The sequence below is a fragment of the Cydia fagiglandana genome, chromosome Z (genome assembly GCF_963556715.1).
Source record: "Cydia fagiglandana chromosome Z, ilCydFagi1.1, whole genome shotgun sequence".
NCBI classification, from domain to species: domain Eukaryota; kingdom Metazoa; phylum Arthropoda; class Insecta; order Lepidoptera; family Tortricidae; genus Cydia; species Cydia fagiglandana.
In genome coordinates, this window is record NC_085959.1 from 32,218,455 (window position 1) to 32,241,140 (window position 22,686).

Consider the following 22,686-nt stretch of genomic DNA (forward strand, 5'->3'; position numbering starts at 1 on the left):
CTATAATGGACGTGGAACTAGTAATGGGACAAAAAAACATAATTCCTCTAAAATAAGTATCTAAAAGTAGTTTATAAACACTGGCTGTATGTTATCATACATAAGAGTCCTAGAGCTGTCTCAGTTTGAAGTTTCATTAAATTTGGTTGTTTTTTAAGAAATTGGCGTCAACCCAAAAGTTGTCGTGTCACTGAAAAAAAATACCACTACGAATTCTTAACAACTTCGCTAAGAGAGGTGAGTTAATATATTAAATTTTAATTAATTAATACTTGATGAAAACTAGAATGTGTTTTGTTAATTGCATTTACCATGAGATAAGGTATACAACACACTATGTTGTGACTCCACAGATGTAACAAAATAGTGGTATTTGGCCCAATCCCATTATAGGAGCTGTAAAACTGCGTACCTCCTATGATGGGACAATTGACAGAATGATGCTTGCCATGCCATAATTTCATGTTTAAACAATACAGAAGTAAAATGTAGTTACGAAATATGTCAATCAGGAGGTATTCTCGGACTTCGGATAAATTAATATCGTTTTTCCAAACTTTTATTTAACTTGCCCTGTTAGTTAGTGTGGGTCCAATCTTGGTAGCTGAATTTGAGCCACTTTTCGATTTCCGATTCAGTTGAAATTTTGTGTAAGTACGTAATTAAGTATGCAAATCGGATGATAATGCAATTATGATAACATCGACCTGATCTGATGACCTATTTCAATATTTTGGAGACAGGAGGTGGCCATGGGAACTTTATCGCAATAAACCCTAACTAATTGTGTTTGGGTATATTAGAATTGTCTCGATGGATCTAATACAATAATAATTGGCTGTGGAAAGAAAAATACATTCAGCGATAAAAGCTTATACCAAAAATGGATTTTTTTGCCGTAACTTATTCCCCATTTCAATATTTTATACTGATAGAGCAATGTCCATTATAGGGGGCCCATTACTGGATCCACGTCCATTACCGGGGGCCCATTACTGGAGCTTTAGTGTCCATGACTGGAGAAAAAAAGCATAGTTTTAATTTGTTAAATATGTGGAAACTAATTGCATTATCTTTGATACAACACGCCTAAAACATGAAAGACGGATAGGACTTTCATCTTTTGACACGCTAAGCGGTAGACCATTTACATGTATAAGGGAAATAACACAAATACTCCAAATTTCCTCTTAAATGTCCCATGACTGGTGCTGTTACTATAAATGGTCTACCGCTTAGCGTGTTAAAAGTTAATGGCCTATCCGTCTTTCATGTTTCAGGTATGTTGTATCAAAGATACTACAATGAGTTTCCACATACTTAACAAATTAAAACTACTTATGATTTTTTTCTCCAGTCATGGACACCAAAGCTCCAGTAATGGGCCGCCCTATAATGGACATTGCTCTATCAGTATAAAATATTGAAATAGGTCATCAGATCAGGTTCATGTTATCATAATTTTGCATTATCATCCGATTTGCATATTTAATTACGAATACAAAATGTCAACTCAATCGGAAATCGGAAAGTGCCTCAAATTCAGCTACCAAGATTTGACCCACACTAACTAACCTAACCTAACCTAACAGGGCAAGTTAAATGAAAGTTTGTAAAAACGATATTAATTTATCCGAAGTCCGAGCATACCTCCTGGTTGACATATTTCGTAACTACATTTTACTTCTGTATTATTTAAACATGAAATTATGGCGGGGCAAGCATCATTATGTAAATTGTCCCATCATAGGAGGCATGTAGTTTTACAGCTCCTATAATGGGATTGGGCCAAATACCACTATTTTTTTACATCTATGGAGTCACAATATAGTGTGTTGTATACCTTATCTCATGGTAAATGCAATTAACAAAACACATTCTAGTTTTCATCAAGTATTAATTAATTAAAATTTAATAGATTAACTCACCTCTTTTAGCGAAGTTGTTAAGAATTCGTAGTGGTATTTTTTTTCAGTGACACGACAACTTTTGGGTTGACGCCAATTTCTTAAAAAACAACCAAATTTAATTAAAATTCAAACTGAAACAGCTCTAGGACTCTTATTTATGATAATATACAGCCAGTGTTTATAAACTACTTTTAGATACTTATTTTAGAGGATATGTGGTTTTTTGTCCCATTACCGGTTCCACGTCCATTATAGGGTCCACTACTATAGGTGCTAATGATGCACTCTGGTGGCAGAACATTGTATAGGTACTTCGTTTTTTTTAGCATTAGAAATTAGGTAAACAATCTTGATGTGTCTTTTAATTGAAAAACACATTTTAAAAATAAGTTACGGCAAATATGTAACTATTATGAATCTAATACGATCATTTATATTCTTCTGCTTTCATAAGTAATAGTTATTGATTTTTAAAAAGCGTTTGTCAAATAAAAGACATGCCAAGATCGCTTACCTTCTTTCAAGTTCTTTTTAATGCTAAAAAAACGAACTATAATTACCCCCTAACAGATGCTATTAAAATTGATTGGCTAAAAAGGTTCACATGTCAAACCTCTTTTGCGGAATTTTACAATATTTGACGTTGTCAAACTGCTCGCTGTACAGTCCACGTCAAAGATAATGTTTACACTTTTGCACCTTACTCCTTTGCAATAAGGCGAAAAACGTAAAGATATCTTTGACGTCGACTGTACAGTTGAGCTGCCTGCGGCACAATATACGTCGAGTTCTAGCTTGGTAGATATGTTACGATAGCTAGATATAGCTGCTCGTAGGTCTAGGGAGACAGTAATTATTGTGGTTTTCATATTGCAGCGGCACGGAGCAGCTGTGACACAGCGAACAATGCCGGCTTCATCTGGCCCGGTAATGGGTCACCTGCTGCAACTTGACAATAGCAAATGCGTTCAGCCGGCAAACAACATGTACAATTATATATGCTACTACTTCACCCTTACATAAAGTACATCCTAAGTTTGAAATTGCTCTTAATTAAATGAACATATACTCGTATATTAAGGTTATTGTTACGTTTTTACGAGTCGGTAAATAAAATGAAGACCGTTATGACATATTCAGTGATTATGAATATTGATAAACAGGGTGAAATGCAGCATGATCATGGCCGTTTCTCATAAGATTGGCACCGGTACTGTCAATAGGTTTATGTTAAAACTTTCTTTACATACTATAATTTTTAATTAATAAGTAGGTACCTACATGTTTTGAAAGACTTTTTACATAAACGCCTAATGCTTTGAAATAGATTCTATGAATAATATTTTTTTTAATGTAACTACGTTTTACTATTCGTCTTGCGTATCCCAGCGCAGGGTACCTATTAGTGTAGTAAATAAAGGTAGTGGACCCCGCAGTAATTCCTCAGCCAGAAAAAGCTTTACAGTATGATAAAGTATCAATAAATAAAAAGTATTGTATAAATTTCCAAAGAATAATAATAATAGTATTTAAGTAAATACCTAGTCTTAAATCGTTAATATCTTGTTAAGGAAAATTGCTCCGTTTACACTTTCTTCTCCGGACATGTTCATGTAACGTATTGCAACAATATATGAAATATCAAAAAAAAAATCCCCGCAGAAATACCAATATTAACAAAATATAATTTTTTGGCGTGGCTTGGACCGGAAAATTGCGCAGTCTAATTTTTTCACTGGAATGCCATTTTATTGCCGATTTATACATACTAATTGAAAATCTAAAAAACTTACCATGTAACTATACTTTTTGTCAGAAATTGCCTTTTTACTCGCTGTGGAAAATTTCTCTATCCATTTTATTTATTGAATTAAGTTCACAGTTTTCTTTCCATTCAACTATAAAAACATTCAAAAAAATAACGAGCGTATTCAAAACTAAACATATCGGGAGCAGTGTATAGGGAGCGGGGTGTACAAGGGATGACATTTCTTTTGGATATTTTGGATTTAAGTATATACGTGACTACTTAGTATATATTTAAAAAGAAATCAGGCTGAGAAATTTTCCACTCTCAGTTTTTTATAGTTCTAAAATAGATAAACTTGGGTATGCATTTTTTTTTGGATTTTCTTACCCACTACGCCAAATTATATTCTAAGATCATATAAGAAGGAAAAAATGGCAGAGCAATTTTCCGATGAAAATGAGCGCCAAAAAGGAATTATCGTAAAAAAAATATTCTCATGTTTGACAAAAGTTTTAGATTTTTTTCTAGTATCACATTACTGATTCAAATAAGTTATTTGGTAAAATAATTTTGGACGGAGGTATTACTCGGTTCAATATATAAACAGATTTGTATTTTTACGTATAAATACCTAACTTAGGAGTGTTTTTTTTTTTTGGATATTTATATGTTAGTTTCGGCTCATACTATACAATAACCAAGCAAAATTTCATCGAGTGAGAAATTAATGCATGGGTCTCCATACAACAACTTGCTTCGTTTACTACACTATATCTATTCATGTTTCGAGCTATTAAAACCACATAAATTATTTACTCAACTTTAGTCGTAATTTCATATATCTTTAACTTTTAAAATTGCAGTATAGCATAATAATATTATACATGTATTTAAAAGTAATTCGCTTTGAAAAATTAGATATAAATAAATTCTTAACGTTCACTTGTATAATGACCTCCGCACCGCGGGTAATAATATTCGCGCACATAATATTCGCGATATAACTGTCATTTTCTACCAAGAGATCGCTCATTCGCGATAAGACTGCATGTTGTATACTTCTACTTGTAATCATATTTTACATATTGTATTTTATTGTCATTTTTTAACCGACTTCCAAATCTCAAAGAAGGAGGTTATCAATTCGGTTGTATGTTTTTTTTATTTTTTTTTATTTTATTTTTTTTTATGTTTGTTACTCCATAACTCCGTCATTACTGGACCGATTTTGAAAATTCTTTTTTTGATTGAATGTATATGCATACAGATTGGTCCCGTTTTTGTCAAAACCCAGTTCTGATGATGGGATCCATGAGGAATCGAGGGAACTCCTCAAATCTTAAAGGCATACATATAGTGATTTTTGGTTTTTTATCAACAAATCAAGCATATACATCCAAAAAAGTGACATTTGATGAAGTGGAACTGCTGATGATGATCAGAACGGAACTCTTCAACGACGCATAGTTCACGGTTGGCGATTTGTCCTCTTCGTTATGTTTGCTAAGCAAGTTAAGTTTTTAAGCCACATTTTTGTCAAGCTCGAGTTCTGATGATGGGATCCATGAGGAATCAAGGGAACTCCTCAAATCTTAAAGGCATGCGTATAGACATTTTTGTATTTACATCAGAAAATCAAGCATTTTCATTAAAAACTGTCGCATTTGATGAAGTGGAACTGCTGATGATGATCAGAACAGAACTCTTCAACGACGCATAGTTCACGTTTGGCGATTTTTCCTCTTCGTTATGTTCGTTAAGCGAGTTAAGTTTTTAAGCCACACTTTTGTCAAGCTCGAGTTCTGATGATGGGATCCATAAGGAATCGAGGGAACTCCTCAAATCTTAAAGGCAAACGTATATAATTTTCTGTATTTTCATCATAAAATCAAGCATTTACATTAAAAACTGTCGCATTTGATGAAGTGGAACTGCTGATGATGACCAGAACAGAACTCTTCAACGACGCATGGTACACGTCTGGTGATTACGAATTTCTATTTTGACTTGGACTGGGACCCGGACTCGGACTCATACCCTGACCCGGACCTGGACTCGGATCCAGATTCGGACCCGGACTCGGACCCGGAGTCGGATCCTGACTCGGAACCGGACTTGGGTCCGGTCTGGGATCCGGACACGGACACGGACCCGGCCTCGGACCCGGACTCGGATCCAGACTCGGACCCGGACTCGGACCCGGACTCGGACCTGGACTCGGACCCGGACTCGGACCCGGACTCAGACTCGGACTCGGACCCGGACCTTGGCCCGGAAAACCACTATGATACCTTAACTAAATAAACCACTATGATTACCTACCATAAAATGTAGGTATAAAGTATGATGATGCCAATCTTACTAAACCCTCCCGCTTAAACCCCCGTACACCGCACCGCATGCGCCATTAAGTGGGTTAGGTTAGGTTTGAACTGCGATCCTCACAGAACCGAACAAGGGTTAGGTTAGGTTGAAACTGCGAGCCTTACAGAAACGGAATGCTACTTGAAAAGTGGGTTTGATTAGGTTCGAACTGCGATCCTCACAGAACCGAACTGCTATCTGAGAAGTGGGTTAGGTTAGGCTAGAACTACGACCCTTATGGCTCCTCTACACGATGGGCCAACGCCGGCCACTCCAAGGGACGCATTTATAGAGGGAGCAAGTAATATTGCTATCTCATTCTACCGCATGGCTGCGTCCCTTGGAGTGGCCGGCGTTGGCCCATCCTGTAGAGGAGCCATTACAGAAGCGAAATGCTAGTAGAAAAGTGGGTGGTATTATCTCCTTTTCTACATAGTGTACCATCTACAATAATCTTTCACCGGCCCCCAACGAAGTCGGTTTTTTTTTCTTAAAAATTATTGTATTTATCGATATATATATGTATAATCGGAAGTCGATAAACTAGAAGTCCCTATGACAGCTCAAAAATACTACGAGAATTCCGGGCTCTGATTATAACAACACATAATTATATATATTACTAATTCAGCCTTGCTTTAATACCTACATCTAAAGTTTAAGGTTGCTCTAGCCTGTGGCATCTATCATCAATATCATCATAATTGTATATCCTTTTTTACAAATACAAAGGTCAAATGACAGAATAGTACAAACGGTTCCCTATTAGCTAATTTAGGCTTCCAGTGCGTCCATGAATAACGCCATTACACTTCAAATATGGTTGAATTTTTAGCTACCTAACGACAAATACCTGAAAATTACTTAGCAGTGCAAGCAATAACTCACATGAAATGTTTACCCCACTACGGCTATTAGGAAAAGGACGCTTATGATTTTTAATTTGTTCTCTCATAATCATATTTAACATTCATAACTTCTGAAGTAATAGTAATTTGAAAATGAGGTCTCACTGTAATAATTATTTAGAGAACGATTTTTCATTAGTCGTGTTAAAATTTAAGATGTTTTTTGTGTTCAATTAAAGTTTAGACTTGTTTTTGACCAGCTAGAATAGCGTAATTTTCGTTTATTTGGGACGAGTAGCAGAAAAAAAAGCGTATTTTCTGTTATGTGTCTATCGTTTAAGGAGCCCACTGACTAACAGTCCACCGGACGGTAACGGCCTGTCAGTTAGAACAAAATTTGGACAGTTCCGAACAACTGACAGCCGATACCGTCCGGCGGACTGTTAATCAGTGGGCCCCCTTAGTCAACTAGTTTTCATTTAAATACATTATTGAACAATTTGTCACCATAACACTTTAAACACTTTGCGGAAACTAGGTTTGACTGAGAAATCCCAGTTTAATATAGTTTTCACTCAGGCACTTTACGAATACTAGTTTTAACTAAGGAAAACGCGTTTTCACTGAAGATTTATTTTTACGGTAACAGTAATACACAGACAATCAAAATCACTAAGCCTAGCTTCACCACGTGCACAGCTCGCAGTTCGTTGCACGGTAAACAGGTTCTACGGGATAAATACTTTTCTCTAATGCTCTTGAAAAGTTAGTTTACAAAACTCATTTTCTCGAGAAGCTCTCTCGATTCTCTATTGTCTGAATTCAAACCTTTTACTTACACTGTAGGTGTTCAACAACAGCACAAATGTTGCATTAGACATTTAAATTTAGGTACTTAATTACTTTACAACACTATATTATATAGGAACCAACGCAAAATAATGTTATGTCCAGCAAATAGATGTTATATATATATACGATACAACTATCTTTTTTTTTATTATCTTGATACAGTTGTAATAAAAAGTTGCTACTTCAGTTAATAACTATTAAATTTTTTATAATATGTTTTGCATGTTGGTGTTATAGCCGGTCAAACAACTTTATTAGTAGAAAAAGACGTATTCAAAATTAGTATTCAAAATTTCTATGGGACGACAACCTTTGGCGTCTACATTTTATAAAGGCCACAGTCGGTTTTCTATAGTAAGTTGGCCCTTAAGTCAATTTGATTCGGATTTTTTTGTGAGTACCTCTTATGGTGCAGGATATTTTTGCTGAGTATCAAATCAACATCCTACTAGTGACAGTTTTTGACTTATGATTTTATGATCTTTTTTCTTTAATGTATTGTTTTTCGGGATGTATTCAAGCGATTCGCTTAATTTTTTTAAATCGTGCTCTTTATTTAAGTATGCATCGATACTCAAAAACCGAATACCAGTTGTCACATAAGAAAGGAAAAAAAATAAAACATTTTTTTATGTCGTGGTGAAGTAGTCTCATTTTTTTATAGTTGTAGGCCAGACATTGGCCTACTAATAATATTATATGTTACATATCTTTTAGGTATTAGACCAGTTGCAAACGTTTTAAAAAGTTGAAATGGCCTTATCAAATGAAGGCATAGGTCCATTAAAAAGACGGCAAAGCAAATGTTTTGAATGTTCTTACTTTATACTGTGAAAATATACCTATACGTAAGAACGAACGAAATATATACGTAATATACTTACGTAAGTCGTTTTCTTGCGCCATTTTTGAGAAAAGTAAGGCTAATTAGCTGACCTCGGATTAAATTAAACAGAGTCCCAAGGTCGTCCTTTTAAAATTAATCCATAAGGACCAATTACATCCACACTCGCTATCAGCCGGGCTAGCACATGATTAGCGAGACAGTATCTCGCGGCGAGATAGACACCCCTGTCCCTCTTTAATTAATATTAAAAGAAGACGGGTACCTAGTCTATTCCGCAAGATACTGTCGTGCCAATCATGTGCTAAGCCTACTGGCCCGATGTCAGGCCCGACGGGCAAAAGTAGTTTCCCGTTTCACGGAATATCAGCATATCTCAATATTTGACATATAAAAAATACTTTGTCTCAACTTGCCTAAAATATTCAATGTTTGATACCTATTTTAGCATATGAACGATTATTTTACAGCAAATATTGTTAATATTGTTATTATGTGCTGATATTTGGTGAAACAATGCCCGACGTCGGGCCCGCCAACGGGCTTGATAGCGAGAGTGCATGTAACTGGCTCGTCAGCCAGCAAGCAGTTACGTACTTCCAAGCTTATAAGGTAGTATTGTTACCAGATGAAAAAGGATTTTGTGAACTCAAAGTGCCGATGAAGACAAACGGAATTTAACGACACATACGGTTTGCGATTTCATTCTGTTCAACAAAGTAAGCTCATACCTCTCATAAGATATATTAAATATAAGATCTGGGAAACCGAGCAAAACGTAAAAAAACAAGTCAAAAATCCGCGTTTTCTAGTGACAAGACTTATAAGCTAGATTAATTTTTCGTCCCCAGAAACCCCGTATAGCCCCATATAAGATTAAAACGGCTTAAAACTTGAACAAAGATAAAAATATATACGTATTACCAAAGATATTATGTAACTATAATATATTCTTGTAATAAAGCAGTTGATAGACAAATCCAATCAAAAAAACATAAATTATCTAATCTATTGATTCTTCTCTTGCAGTCAACATTCATAATTATGAACTAGGTAAGTGAATAGGAAGTTAAGCACCACCCCGAGCTCTATTAAGTAAATGTCGAAGTAAATAGTTGATGCGCGCGCCGTGAGCGAGTATCAAATATGCAACACGACTCCAGCCGTCTCCGTCTCGCCGAGTTGCCAGCGTAGCCACTGGCATGGAAATCTCGATGCCAGACAGCTGACACTGATGGACACGACCTGATGTGACAGGAACTCTTACGATTGTGTCAAAACTATTTCGGTTCCTTTGCAAGGGAACAAGGGAATTATGTAATTGGTTCTGAAGATGTAAGCTCACGGCGTGTATTTGAAATTCTAATAAGTATACATAGGTACAATACTTTGTGAAAAAATACACAGTAGGTGGAAACGCCTATTCATTACTCTTAACATGTTGTGTATGATAAGACCGCCTGTTGTCTGCCTCTACATTTAATCAAATGTTTTTTTTCTTCTTTTTACTGAGGTGTGCCAATAAAGAGTATTCTATCTATATATATATAATCAAAAAGTTTAGCGTTTCGACCATTACAATATGAATATACCAATAACACTAACTGAGGTAAGTACCGAGGATTTCAGCGCGAGGTTGTTTTATGCGATAAACGCAGCCTTGAATGCATGGGTTAACGGAATGTACGGATGCAAGTAGGTACTGCATAATTGTTTGCCATCGTATTTAGTCGAAAAGTTCGTACTTATTTGTTATGCTACTTGTGTCAACTTATTGTACTGACAGTGACTGAATCGTCTAGCGTAGCACGGGCATGTGATGCGGAGGGATGAAAGTCAAGTGACGAAAAAGGTATTACGAATGAATGTGGAAGGAAGTACGAGGAAAGGGAAACCGAGGAAAAGGTGGATGGACTGTATGAGAGATGATATGAAACGAACGCAAGTGAATGATGAAATGACGGGCGACAGAGAGCTGTGTGGAAGAGAAAGACATGCTGCGCCGACCCAAAAGAATGGGACAAGGGCAAGAGAATGATGGATGACTACCTGATATAGCATAACACGTTCGTGCGTTTCCGTGAATATGCTATGGCAAACAATTTTGCACTACATCTGTATGAAAAAGACAATACGCTTACCTCTATGTTTACCGCATAAAACAATGTAGTGTCATTAGAATATCTAATGTAAAATGTAATGTTTCCTGTTCAGACATTAAGGGGTCAAACTAATTTAGTTCCTTAAAATACTAACCCTAAAAATAAATAAAGCTACAAGTTGACTACTAGTGTTTGTTTCATTTATGTTGAAGTGGCAGTACACTTTACAACGTTCCCAGTTATGTCTCCTTCCAATCAAGTCTTACTTACAAAATGTGTTCTCGAAGTAAGGCACTTAAATATTATTTATAGTTTATAAGGTAAGTTATTTGATATAAAATAGTGTAAACACACTTGCTGCAGCTACAATTGAGGAAACGATTTGTTAACCCCATTATCTTCATTCGCTTGCCCTTTTCCCATCACTTGGGGTCGGCGCAGCATATCATTTTCCTCCATACCTCTCCGTCGTTCGTCATCATGAGATGACATTTGCTTTCACCGGCTTTCTTTTCGTATTATTTCTCGCACATCAGTCCTGCATCTACTCTTACATCCGTCCTCCTTCATTATTTTCTTAATATCTTTCGCGTCACGTGACTTTCATCCCTCCGTATCACAATGCCAGTACCACGCTAGGCAATTTGATCTTAGTTTTGTTTTCCATTCCCGTGACTTATCACCATTTCATGCAACCTGTGCTAATCCGGTGTTTTACGTATCGGACAATATCGCCATTAAACTGCATGCTCGAACCGAGGTACTTGAACTGTTGAACTCAGAGCAGACTGGCAATGTGAGGCCATCGAGTTTTATGGCAACGAATCTACAGAGACATCTGAAATCGCAGACCATGGTGTTCTGTTTAAGATCTGCAGACCAACAGTATCCGATTTTCGCCGCCATTTCTCAAGCCTACTCTGTACCTTGAGTCCGTCTTTGCCTACAAGTACAACGTCATCGGCGAAAACCATGCAGGTGCCTTATTATGTACAATCTACTATTGTTGCTGCTCAAACCGAATTGAGTCCAGGTCATATTACATTATATTGTAATAGGCATATGACATATGGCAGGGTTCCAATACCACGGGACGGCCGCAGCGTGCCGGAGGCCCCGCCAATGCAGTTGCCATGCACTGCAATTCTACTGCAAAATATCGACATCCCACTAATCTGATTAAAAAGAGTTGATTCCAGGCTGCTCAAATCCGACTCATCTTAACGAATTGCCTAAATCGCGCTTCGTGCGATGAAACAATACACTCGTAAATATAGAAAAGACAAAGTACAAATAAGTACAAATAAGTTTTTGGCACTAATTTCAGTTTTGGTACAAGCTTTTCTCATGAGTGTACTTTTCTAACCACAGGTAACTAATACTTAATACCCATCGAGACAATATTCTAAACACAATTAGGTTGCGTTGGTTCGTCACTGAGTTCCTATGGCTACCTCCTGTCTCCATCACGATAATATAGCATTGTCACCCGACTTACATATATTATACGTATTATGCAAATTTTCAGCTCAATCGGAAATCCGGAAGTGGGTTAAATTTAGCTTCCAACATTTGACCCACAATAACTAACTAACAAACCTTACAAACTAACAGGTCAAGTTGCATAAATAAAAGCTTATAAAATATATCAAAGTTATGTAAAGTTAAATGGAGTGCAGGATAAAATACTTAGTAAAGCCAGGAAGTTAGAAGGCTACAAAAGATACGAAACTTAGGACTGAAGATAACGTTTTGCCTGAATTACTCTTTACAGCTACCATCAGTTTGGCATTGACATAAACGCTATCGTGAACGTAATTTACTTTCTATATGTATATCTCTTTCACACTAATATGTCAGTACGAGCGAGATGCATAGAAAATAAATTCGTTTACGATAGCGTTTATGTCAATGCCAAACTGATGGTAGCCGTACTGATGAACACACACTTTTGTTTTAAATTTTTCCATTGACGTCGCTAGGCTATATTACCACTAAAATTATGCTGCTATGGTATACAAGGTAACAATATACTAAATGAAAATTAGACATAGTTTCGTTAATTTTTCCTATAGAGTCAACTTATATACTACGGGTTTGGTCAGAGTAGGTATGCTCTTGCAAATATAATCTATAGTTTCCGTGTAATTATTTTCGTGGGCCGTGATCAAAATTTGTAACAATTCAAGAAAGGTGATTGATAACTGATACCAGATGCATATGCCTTTGCTTCTTGGTCCTAATACCTGGTATTTGTAACTGGGTTGGCCGATAATTAGGAAAAATTAAGGACCTTATTGACCCACAAAGCAAATAATTGGTAATATTGTCGCAAATGATGTATATAATCAATTGAATGGCATATACACATAATTAGGCCAATTTATGAAGATTTTTTATGAAGTTAAAATTCGTAAATACGTATTAATAGTTTAACTGATCAGTGATTTCTTTGTTGTTTTCGGTAGTTCGGTGGGTAAACTATATTTGGTAATAATATAAAATATATTTACTTATAAAAGCATAGGTATCCATAGGTAGTGTATAAAATTGTTATAAAACAATTTGATTGTTAATAACATCAGTTTACTGTGTACCTAACCCTAAAGAACTTCTGTAAATCCACATCACTGAAAATTAAAATAATACAAACACCATAACAAAATGATCACGAAAAAAATAATTCGCATGGCAGCCATCGACACAACAGACTAGGATTTGCGTTGCTATAGAATATCAAGACGAGTAGACTTAAGTAGGATCGTAATTCTTTAGACTTTTTATCTGTATATTGTATTATATCTTTACCTTTAGGCAAACGTTGGATTTAAGTATCGCGATGTTAGTCATTTTAGTTTGAAAACAAATAAACTGTCTAATGAATTATGTTTCCAATTGATAATTTTATCAACAACGTAGGTATATAAATGAGAACCAACAATGTAACTAGTAACTTCGAACTCGATTTGATTGAAACTAATTTTATTTAGTGATATTTGTTTGCCTCTTGCAACATTATTTAAAAAAAAACAACCGCAAAACATACCTGTCGAATAAAACATAACATTTTCTGAGTGATACATGTATATTTTGATTTAATTAACAGAACACCTTCAAAGTAAACGCCTTAAGCATCAGAAGAAATGTAAAAGAAAACCTTTGAACAAAAAACACGAGCTCGTTATAAAGTGAATATACAATTGTATAAGCGTTCGCATCATTTCATATTGTAATATTCGTACATACATATAATAAATACATTCGCAGCACAGGGCGGCACACGCGCGGCCGGCGCGCGGCCGCTTCGCTCGACAAAACAAATCACACCTAATTTACTTGAAAAACGGTGGTGAAGACGCTGAACATTTTTTAGCTAAAGGCTCGTTCCTTTTATTCAAGAAATTACTTTAAGATTTTAGATGTAAGGTTTAGATTGGTTTTGTGGAAATTTCGGGGCAGGGAGCAACGCCCCCGCACCGCGGAGCATAAATAAAAACGGAGCGGTCACGCGCACAGACGCGGGGCGAGTCACGCTGTACTTTCGACTTGCTCGTCTTAACATATTAGGCAAACGCTTCTTAATATTATCTTAATTAGGTTATAATAATCAACACACATAATGCACAAATTAATGTAGTTTCATGTAGGTAGCTAATATATCCCTTTTTAACCGATTAATAAAGGAAGTTTATGTTCTTCCAAAATATGAAGTATGTTACTTAAACATTGTAATATTAATATTTAGAAAAAAACAATAACCATGTCTAGTTTGGGTTAAGAATGATTTATTATTTGTTCAATCATAGAAACGAAAACATAAAACTCATAGACAAACTAAACACTCAACACCTCCTTTCCAACATAAAGTAAATGAGGACTTGTTTGTAGATGTGAGTAAGTTTAATGATCCCACCGACTGCGCCATGTAATATTAAGATTTGCAATAAACAACAACCAATGATTTATTATTTGTTCAATCATAGACACGAAATCATAAAAGTCATAGACAAACTAAACGTACTCTACAAGCATTGTACATTTTCATGGAACAAAAGGGAACTTATCTGAAATTTGACATATTTACTTACAAGAGTTAAACAAACCTGAAAAATTATACAAGTTATATGTTATTACTTACGTATATCTTAACTAATATATTGTTTAAATTCGCTAATGCAATGAAATCATGTATTCATGAAAGGAAAGATCTACAGCAAATTAAACACGCATAGAAAAGTTGAAGCAATAATTGTGGGTTTATCACATACTTACTAGTACGAAAGAAGAACCCAAATTGTCGCTTCAACCCTGCTGCGCGGGTTTTACTACTACGGCGTGAGGTGGCGAAACATCCAGGTTGCTGTTGCATACTACCTACCAATTTGATCCTACTGTTCAGTATGGTGAGATTCATTCCCGTAATTTTATATTTAGACTTGATTAAGACTTATTGAAATGTCAAAAATAATATATTAATGACGTATAAAATTACATCGGTTTGTCACAGAAAACGGATTCTTTTGCGTAAAATAGCACTTTTCGCGCGTATGTCAAAAGTTGAAAGGGCCTTGTACTGTAAAACGTACGATACACGTACGAAAAGATAATTCGCACTTGTATCGTACATAACTATTTCATAGCACTTGCTCATAGAGTATGGAATTTCACGCATGTTTAGCGGGAGTTACGCCATTGAGCAAACCCTTATTATTTTTAGGGGGGAGCACCCCTGATTTCAGTGGGCAGGTTTTTTGAAGACAATTCCCTTTAAAAAAAGAAGTAAAATTAAGTTATTTTGGTTATGTTTTGTTTTTTTGTTTTTAAATTAAATTCATTATTCATTTTTATTAATTTTATTTGTTTCTTTTTAGTGATAAGTACTTTATATATTTGTAAAATTTTACTTTTAGGTTTTGATACTTTTGAGCTCAATTAATTGTTGATTAATTAGTTTATAGATGGCCTCTCAATTTAGTTTTGAACTACTAACTAGTTGCTGGCCCAATATTCTATATTTCACTATTATCAACCTGGAATTTTAACATTGCCATAGTGACATATCTTGAAAATGTAACATAGAACCCTGTAATATTGGGCCCGCGTAGTGTTGGCTGGCCCACGTCGATGATAATCGCGATGAAACTTTGACATTTCGGTGCTAAACGATTTGTAAATAGTGAAATATAGCTATAAGTAATATCATAATATGTTTCGTCGTATCGTATTATTGTAAGTAAAACAAAGTCCCCCAACTCTTCTGTTTATCTGTAGTGTGTAAACTCATAAACTACTGAAAGGATTTTCACGCAGTTTTCACTTTTCTATAGAGTGATTTTTGAGGAAGGGTTAGGTGTATAATTTGTAAAGATTTGTGTAAATTTGTTGAACTACCAGTGCAAAGCGATACCTATTTGGCCAGTTAGATTAAGGTCTGTAAAGAAAAAGTTAACTCTCAAAAGACTCGAAAAGATACGAATATAGGCATGAAAATGATAGACCTTACTTTCACTTACATACAATCGCACTCCCACTCACATATACCGATAGCAGCGTCACCTACCGGTCTAATTGGTTTTTCCAACCATCCGAGATATTCGCGGACAAACGACATACGGGTCAAACTTAGAACCTATTTTTTTTAAGGCGGTAAATAATAACTACTTTCACCATTTGTATTTATGTTTTGTCTAGTACTATTATAGTCCTATACTATTATTTTCATTAATGCAGTTACGATCGCTTAAGTAATTAATTAAAACGATTAGACGTAAAAATAATGTTTAACTATGCGTCGTTGAAGAGTTCCATTCTGATCATCATCAGCAGTTCCACTTCATCAAATGTCACGTTTCTGAATGTATATGGTTGATTTGTTGATAAAAACACAACACGATTCCTCATGGATCCCATCATCAGAACTGGGTTTTGACAAAAACGGGACCAATCTGTATGCATATTCATACAAACAAAAAAATTATTTTCAAAATTGGTCCAGTAATGACGGAGATATGGAGTAACAAACATAAAAAAAAACATACACCCGAATTGATAACCTCCTTCATTGAGATTTGGAAGTCGGTTAATGAGTTCAAATGTATGTGGCTAACATACCGTAACAGTATTCTACACATAACACTAGGGCTCGGGGTCGTACAGTTATTTCATCAAATCGATCCGCCTTGCACAAATCACTAAACCTCAGTAAAGACTGGCACGGTTACGCTAATTTATCTAAGCAATACCGTTGAATTGTTACAATCATCTAGGTATTACCCTGAGGTATTACCCGACTAAGGGAATGCTTATGTTTTTAGCAGTAAAAAAAAAATAAATTAAAATTAAAATTTAATCTGTTTATTTCATAAAAAAAGCATGCATATTTACAATCTTAACTACTAATCTTAAATTAAAAAGATTTTTTGAGTTAAGGAGTCTAGGTTATAATTAATTATACACTATTATTAATTTTGTTATTTTTCTATAAGATTCTATAAGATTCTATAAGATAGGGATATTCGATTATTCTCTCATTTTAAGCATGTGTTTCTTTATAATGTATCTAGCTTGCCCACATGTTCGATCTTCTAACGAGTTAATTAATTCATTTGGAAATCTATTCAATATACGCGGTACAATGCTTTTCCATACTCTTCGACCGTATTCATTGTTTGTTTTTACGATCTCAAACGTTGGAATGTTATCTAGGTTGCGTAACCGTGGGGGTCGCGTTTTTTTGTGTAAGTACTTTATGTTATTGTAGTATTGGGTTACAATGGCTAAGTCTATTTTTTCAAATACAGTTAACACTCTGCAATAATTGAATAGATTTTCATAATGACTTTTATGTTTATATTTAATTTTCGTAGGTACAATAGTCTTAAGTATACGTAGTATACGTTATGTGTGAGTGAGTAAAGTTAGTACTCACTCATACATAACGTATACTGCTACTGTACAAATGGGATTTGGCTATCTTCTTTAAGACAAGAATCCCCTTAGAGTATGTGATTTTGTAAATGGTTTTTCCATAGCCTGCCAAATCAAATGCGGCAACTAGACAATATACTCCGCTTATGGTTTTTTTATGATCACTTACTCCGACTTTTAAGAGTTCATGTGTTGTTTGCCCCAGATAACGAGAGAAAGCTTCGGCTTCAATAAAATTAATGCTTTACTAAGGGCTTCCTCGTATTTCGCTTAAGCCTTTGTACAACAAGTAATATTCTATTGTTTATTACATTACTTGGTCTATTTTTCCCGCTGTCAATATTGCGTAATCATTTATAAATCCGCTTGCAAATCATTATTACCGGTAAGAAGCCCTAAGCTGAAATACCAAGAAGCCCTTAGTAAAGCGTTAATTTAATTTAAGCCGAAGCTTTCTCTCGTTATCTGGGGCAAACACATGAACTCATAAAAGTCGGAGTAAGTGATCATAAAAAAAACCATAAGCGGAGTATTTTGTCTAGTTGCTGCATTTGATTTGGCACGCGATGTATTAGGGCATTGTTACAAAACTGCTATTCCTTAATTAGAAGTGGAGTGAGTTATCGTAACCTATAATAACCGTAATGTGTCAAAAATCATGTCTATACTTTAGTGCTTCATTCAAATGGGATATCAAAAGAATATCTGAACCTGTATAATTACAATAGATAGGGAAATAATTGTTCTTAAGAGTTTCGAGACTAACGGCCCGATTCGACCAATGCTTCATAACATGTCACGTCCGTATTATACTGATCTGTCAGTTTCAAAAGTGTCGTTCTTTGTTGAAGAAATAAGCATTGTACGAATCGGGCCGCAAGTATGAAAAATAATTAACTGCGGAGTACAAACAGCAACACTTCTAACTGTGCATGGGTGGGCCTTATTACAAAAGGCATAAGGCCCACCGATGTGGGCGATGGTACCTATTAAGAAACACTTCAGATATTTCGATAAATTTTGTCAGGTTCGATTTCCGGTCGTATGTGAGACGTTATTAGGCTTAGAATATAGTTATATTTTTAATCGGCCCGTTAGTATCATGTATACAGTACCGGTACCTATATCACCTTTGTGTTTTTTCTATAAACCTGTATATAAGATATCGTTCTTTACGTACGCATCTTCATACTGAGCGATTTCTCTTATATGTATGTATAAAATTGGGCTCGATTCTGATAGATGTGATTTCACACCTACTAGACTACCTTAAGTAATGTGGTGAAAATGACTTACACTTTTATTTAAAAAAAGTTCTACCGTAAAAACATGCAGATGCTTGTATATATTATTGGCATTTAGATTAAAAGCCCCGTATGTATAACATAACATGTAATTGTGATATCGACATGTCGATTGTTTAAATCTGAATGATATTAAAATGTTGCTAGAAATACTGTAGCCGATTAAATTCGATACTAATTTGCGGTATCGGCGTGATCGCATCGCGGCCCGAGCCACTCCAGCTTTTTGGGTCAAGCGGATTGTGACCGGTGCATCGCGCGGCCCCAACTCTCCGCTTTCCTACTAATTTACCACGTCTAATCTTGTACACCTTGCCAAAGAGTCTACTATATTTAAGATTTTTATTAATATTTAATGTCTTTCTTTTCAAAGGATGTGTAATATAGTTGCATACTGGTCAAAACTAACTAACGTTAACGAAGGGATAAAATAAATATGATATACGAGAAAAAATACACATATTTTTTTTGTTTACGTGTATATCGGACATGGCATCTTGACACTAACAAAGCTGTTAGCGCTTTTGTCTACAAATGCACTATATACTTACGTAATACTTTTGAGATATAGGCAAATTTTAAAGTGAAACTTTTATTCTATCGCCTCAAATTTTTTGGACTGTCTATCAGCATGTGGCATTACATAATTACAACATTAATAAAAATCTACTTTATTTCTAGTACTTACAGTTCACAGCACAGTCTTTAAAATAAGATTCATTACGGACTAAGGTTATTATACTTAATTCATGAAGGCTGATATTAGCTTGTATTGTAAAAAAATAAAATAATAACTGCTTGTAAATGTGCATTCGGTAAAAATACATAATATACCCGATCATGTTCGACCACTTTTTTTCGTGGACAAACTTTAAACAGTATGTATAAGAAAAACATACTCTGCGGTGCCTATTAAACATTTAAAAAGGTAGTAATAAGATCGTTAGTATGTTGCCACCATGCGCATATACGCTTAACTATAGACCCTGGGTCGTGATCGTAACTTTTAATTACCCGCACTGACTAAATAACGATGTTAATCATCTTACGGTCCGGCGCGCTGGCACAATCGAGTCCTTCACGACTGCGAGCTTGCCCTGCCCACTTACGAGAGGTATCTCTGTATACTTCACTATATTGCTAAGAAACATGTACCCCTTAAAGCGGAACCCTTAGGACTTTGCTTTCCGTATTCTGCGACACTCACTCGTTTACTCGTTCCGCTTCCATGTCCTTACGAATAGGATCGATTAAAGAACGTTGTAAGATACTCGTAATCTCGTATATGAATGTATGAAATAACTTGCGGCTGTTTAAGCATTTTTATTTAAGTATGTTGTTTGGAATCAATAAAAACCGGCCAAGAGCATGTCGGGCCATGCTCAGTGTAGGGTTCCGTATCTAGTTACCCTTCCGTCACAATAGGCTAAACTGGAGCTATGTGTATAGAAGATTGTTAACAAAGGGATGAAATTATGTTTGGTGCCTTTCACCCGAGTTAAACAATCTACTTTTGATATTGAATAAGCCAAAAAAGGCAAATTTGCATAATCAGTAGGTATTTAATTAAAATAATAGACGTATAGCCATAATTTGTTCCACCTATGTTCAATCGGAGACTTTGCATTTAAGTATAATGATTTGTTTATTAAAGTACGAAAATTAGCGGGATTACCTCTTACTTTCTACTTAGTTTAGGGTTATAAAAAATTCCGCAAGTCAGTAAAAACGCCGCTTTTTTAGACTTTCAATATTATTTAATTAAAGGTTAATTTTGAAACAATGTCAAGTAATGCAGAAGAAGTAAAAAAAAAGATCTATAAAATTGATCGAAGGTTACAGTTTCGCCCTAATTTTCATTTTCTTATTGACTGCTATTATATTGCACACAAGTGTACCCTGGATAAGGGAATAATAGTTTCAGAGTACCAACTTGAGAGTAACGCTAGAGATCGTCATAAAAAAGTTTCGAAAGAGAAGCGTGAAGTTTGAGGGAAGACAATCTGAGCGTATGCGGAGTGTGCAGGGCCGGCGGGGTAATACGAACACGGCGCGGAACGGGGGCGCGGGGCGCAGAGGTTACGGATCAGCTGGGCGGCGGCCATATTGATTCTCCGGCCTGTTTGATCGGCGCCTCCCGTCGCCCGCGACCGCGTCCCTCCACTCACTAATAGATGAGAACTTTTATGATTTCAACTCAAATCTGAAGCTCGGCCACGCAACACCCAAGAGAGCAGACCACGTGAGCCTTCGTTGGATATACCTATCCGTACCAATTCCCGGAACAGAAAAAACTTAATCAAAAGAAACGTTTAACATACATTATGCAAGCATCGATATGTTTTTTAGATTATTTGAGATGTATTACAGGACGATAATTCTTAAGCCTAAGGAAATTAAATACGTACTGAAGAATAAGGCCATTTCCTCCCATTTCGCGTTCAGTTTATAAGGGTTACCACCCTTGCCTTGCGTCTCACATTTTGCTTAATGAGAGAGTGAGGCGCAATGACATTGGACAAAGAAATTGGACAGGTGGAATACCACCCTATTACACGTTGGGCATGTTAGCTGGTTTCAGACGAGTTTACGCATCAATGCCGCGACCTTTTCTATTCTGTTGATTCTCAATTGGGGTCTTTAGAAGACATAAACGAGACAGGATCCAGTTTATATACTCTGAAGGAGTTTTAGTTATTTCTCAGTATTGTTCGGAGAAAAAGAAATAGACTCCATCCAAAGACCTCTGGACTAGAGATGCAATGAATAGTGGTTTTGGCCATATACCGAACACCAAATATTCGACTACACTCTCGGCCAAAGCGCCGAATATTCAGTTTAAAGCATGTGTGTACTATTCGGGTTCCGTACTAAAAACGGGCCCTATTACTAACACTTCGCTGTCTATCTGTCCATCTGTCCATCCGTCTGTCTGGCACCTGGCTGTAACTCATGAACAGTGATAGCTAGACAGTTGAAGTTTTCACAGATGATGTATTTCTGTTGCCGCTATGACAACAAATATGGCTCTTATGGCTCTACAAATAAGATCATGTCGTCGGGTGACAAGCAAAAGTCACTAAGTAAGTACCTACTACCAAAAAATTAAAGTAACAATGCACTTTATTATACTTGTAACACGGTTTATTGTCCAATAATTTCAATGGTGTTAGTTACTGAGTTTTGCTTGTCACCCGACGATGTAATATATTTTTGCGACCTTCGTTGTGAAAAAAATAATTTCAGGTGACTTAACACGTGCATGAGCATGACTAGTGTTAAATTTCTTCTATTGAACACTGTCTAAAGTGTCGGGTGGAGCGGCGTAGACGAATTTCAAGTGTTATTGTTTAAAGTTGAGAAGGCGCGCGTGCAAGAGTAGCGGCTGAGACGCCCTTACACTGAATTATCGAGATCCGTATGTCTTTCAGTTCCGGCGTCGCACAATCCTCGAATCTTTTAATATGCAGCTGTTCTCATACTGTTAATTTTCGCTATATTATATCCTTTTTTCCTCTGCAGGTCTCAATCCTCAACTAATTCTCGTGAAATTTTGTTAGCAGGATAGATTTTTTTCCGATACATTTTTTGGAATTTTTCAATGTGGTGGAGCGATGGGGGTTTGCGAGGCCTACAGCTCACAGAGCCAATAAATGCCTACCTATACACATAGCTCCTTACCATTTATTAATCTTAAAAAAATATTATTTTCTCCAATATGCTCGGAAATGTTCACCTTACTGTAGCAAAAATACTACGGGAAGTTCTTCGTTAATGTCAAACTC

General features: G+C 35.9%; 2 protein-coding genes across 2 annotated transcripts in view; both read right to left on the reverse strand.

Moving 5' to 3' along the window:
• The window catches only part of LOC134679071 (nicastrin), a 246,892-nt gene extending 229,857 nt beyond the window's left edge, over window positions 1-17,035 (reverse strand). Inside the window, exon 1 of the mRNA XM_063537914.1 lies at window positions 17,031-17,035. The gene's annotated coding sequence lies outside the window, so the exon portion shown is untranslated. The remainder of the gene's footprint in view (window positions 1-17,030) is intronic.
• LOC134679082 (uncharacterized) overlaps window positions 1-22,686 on the reverse strand; it is a 66,074-nt gene that overhangs the window by 19,125 nt on the left and 24,263 nt on the right. The gene's annotated exons all lie outside the window — the stretch shown is intronic.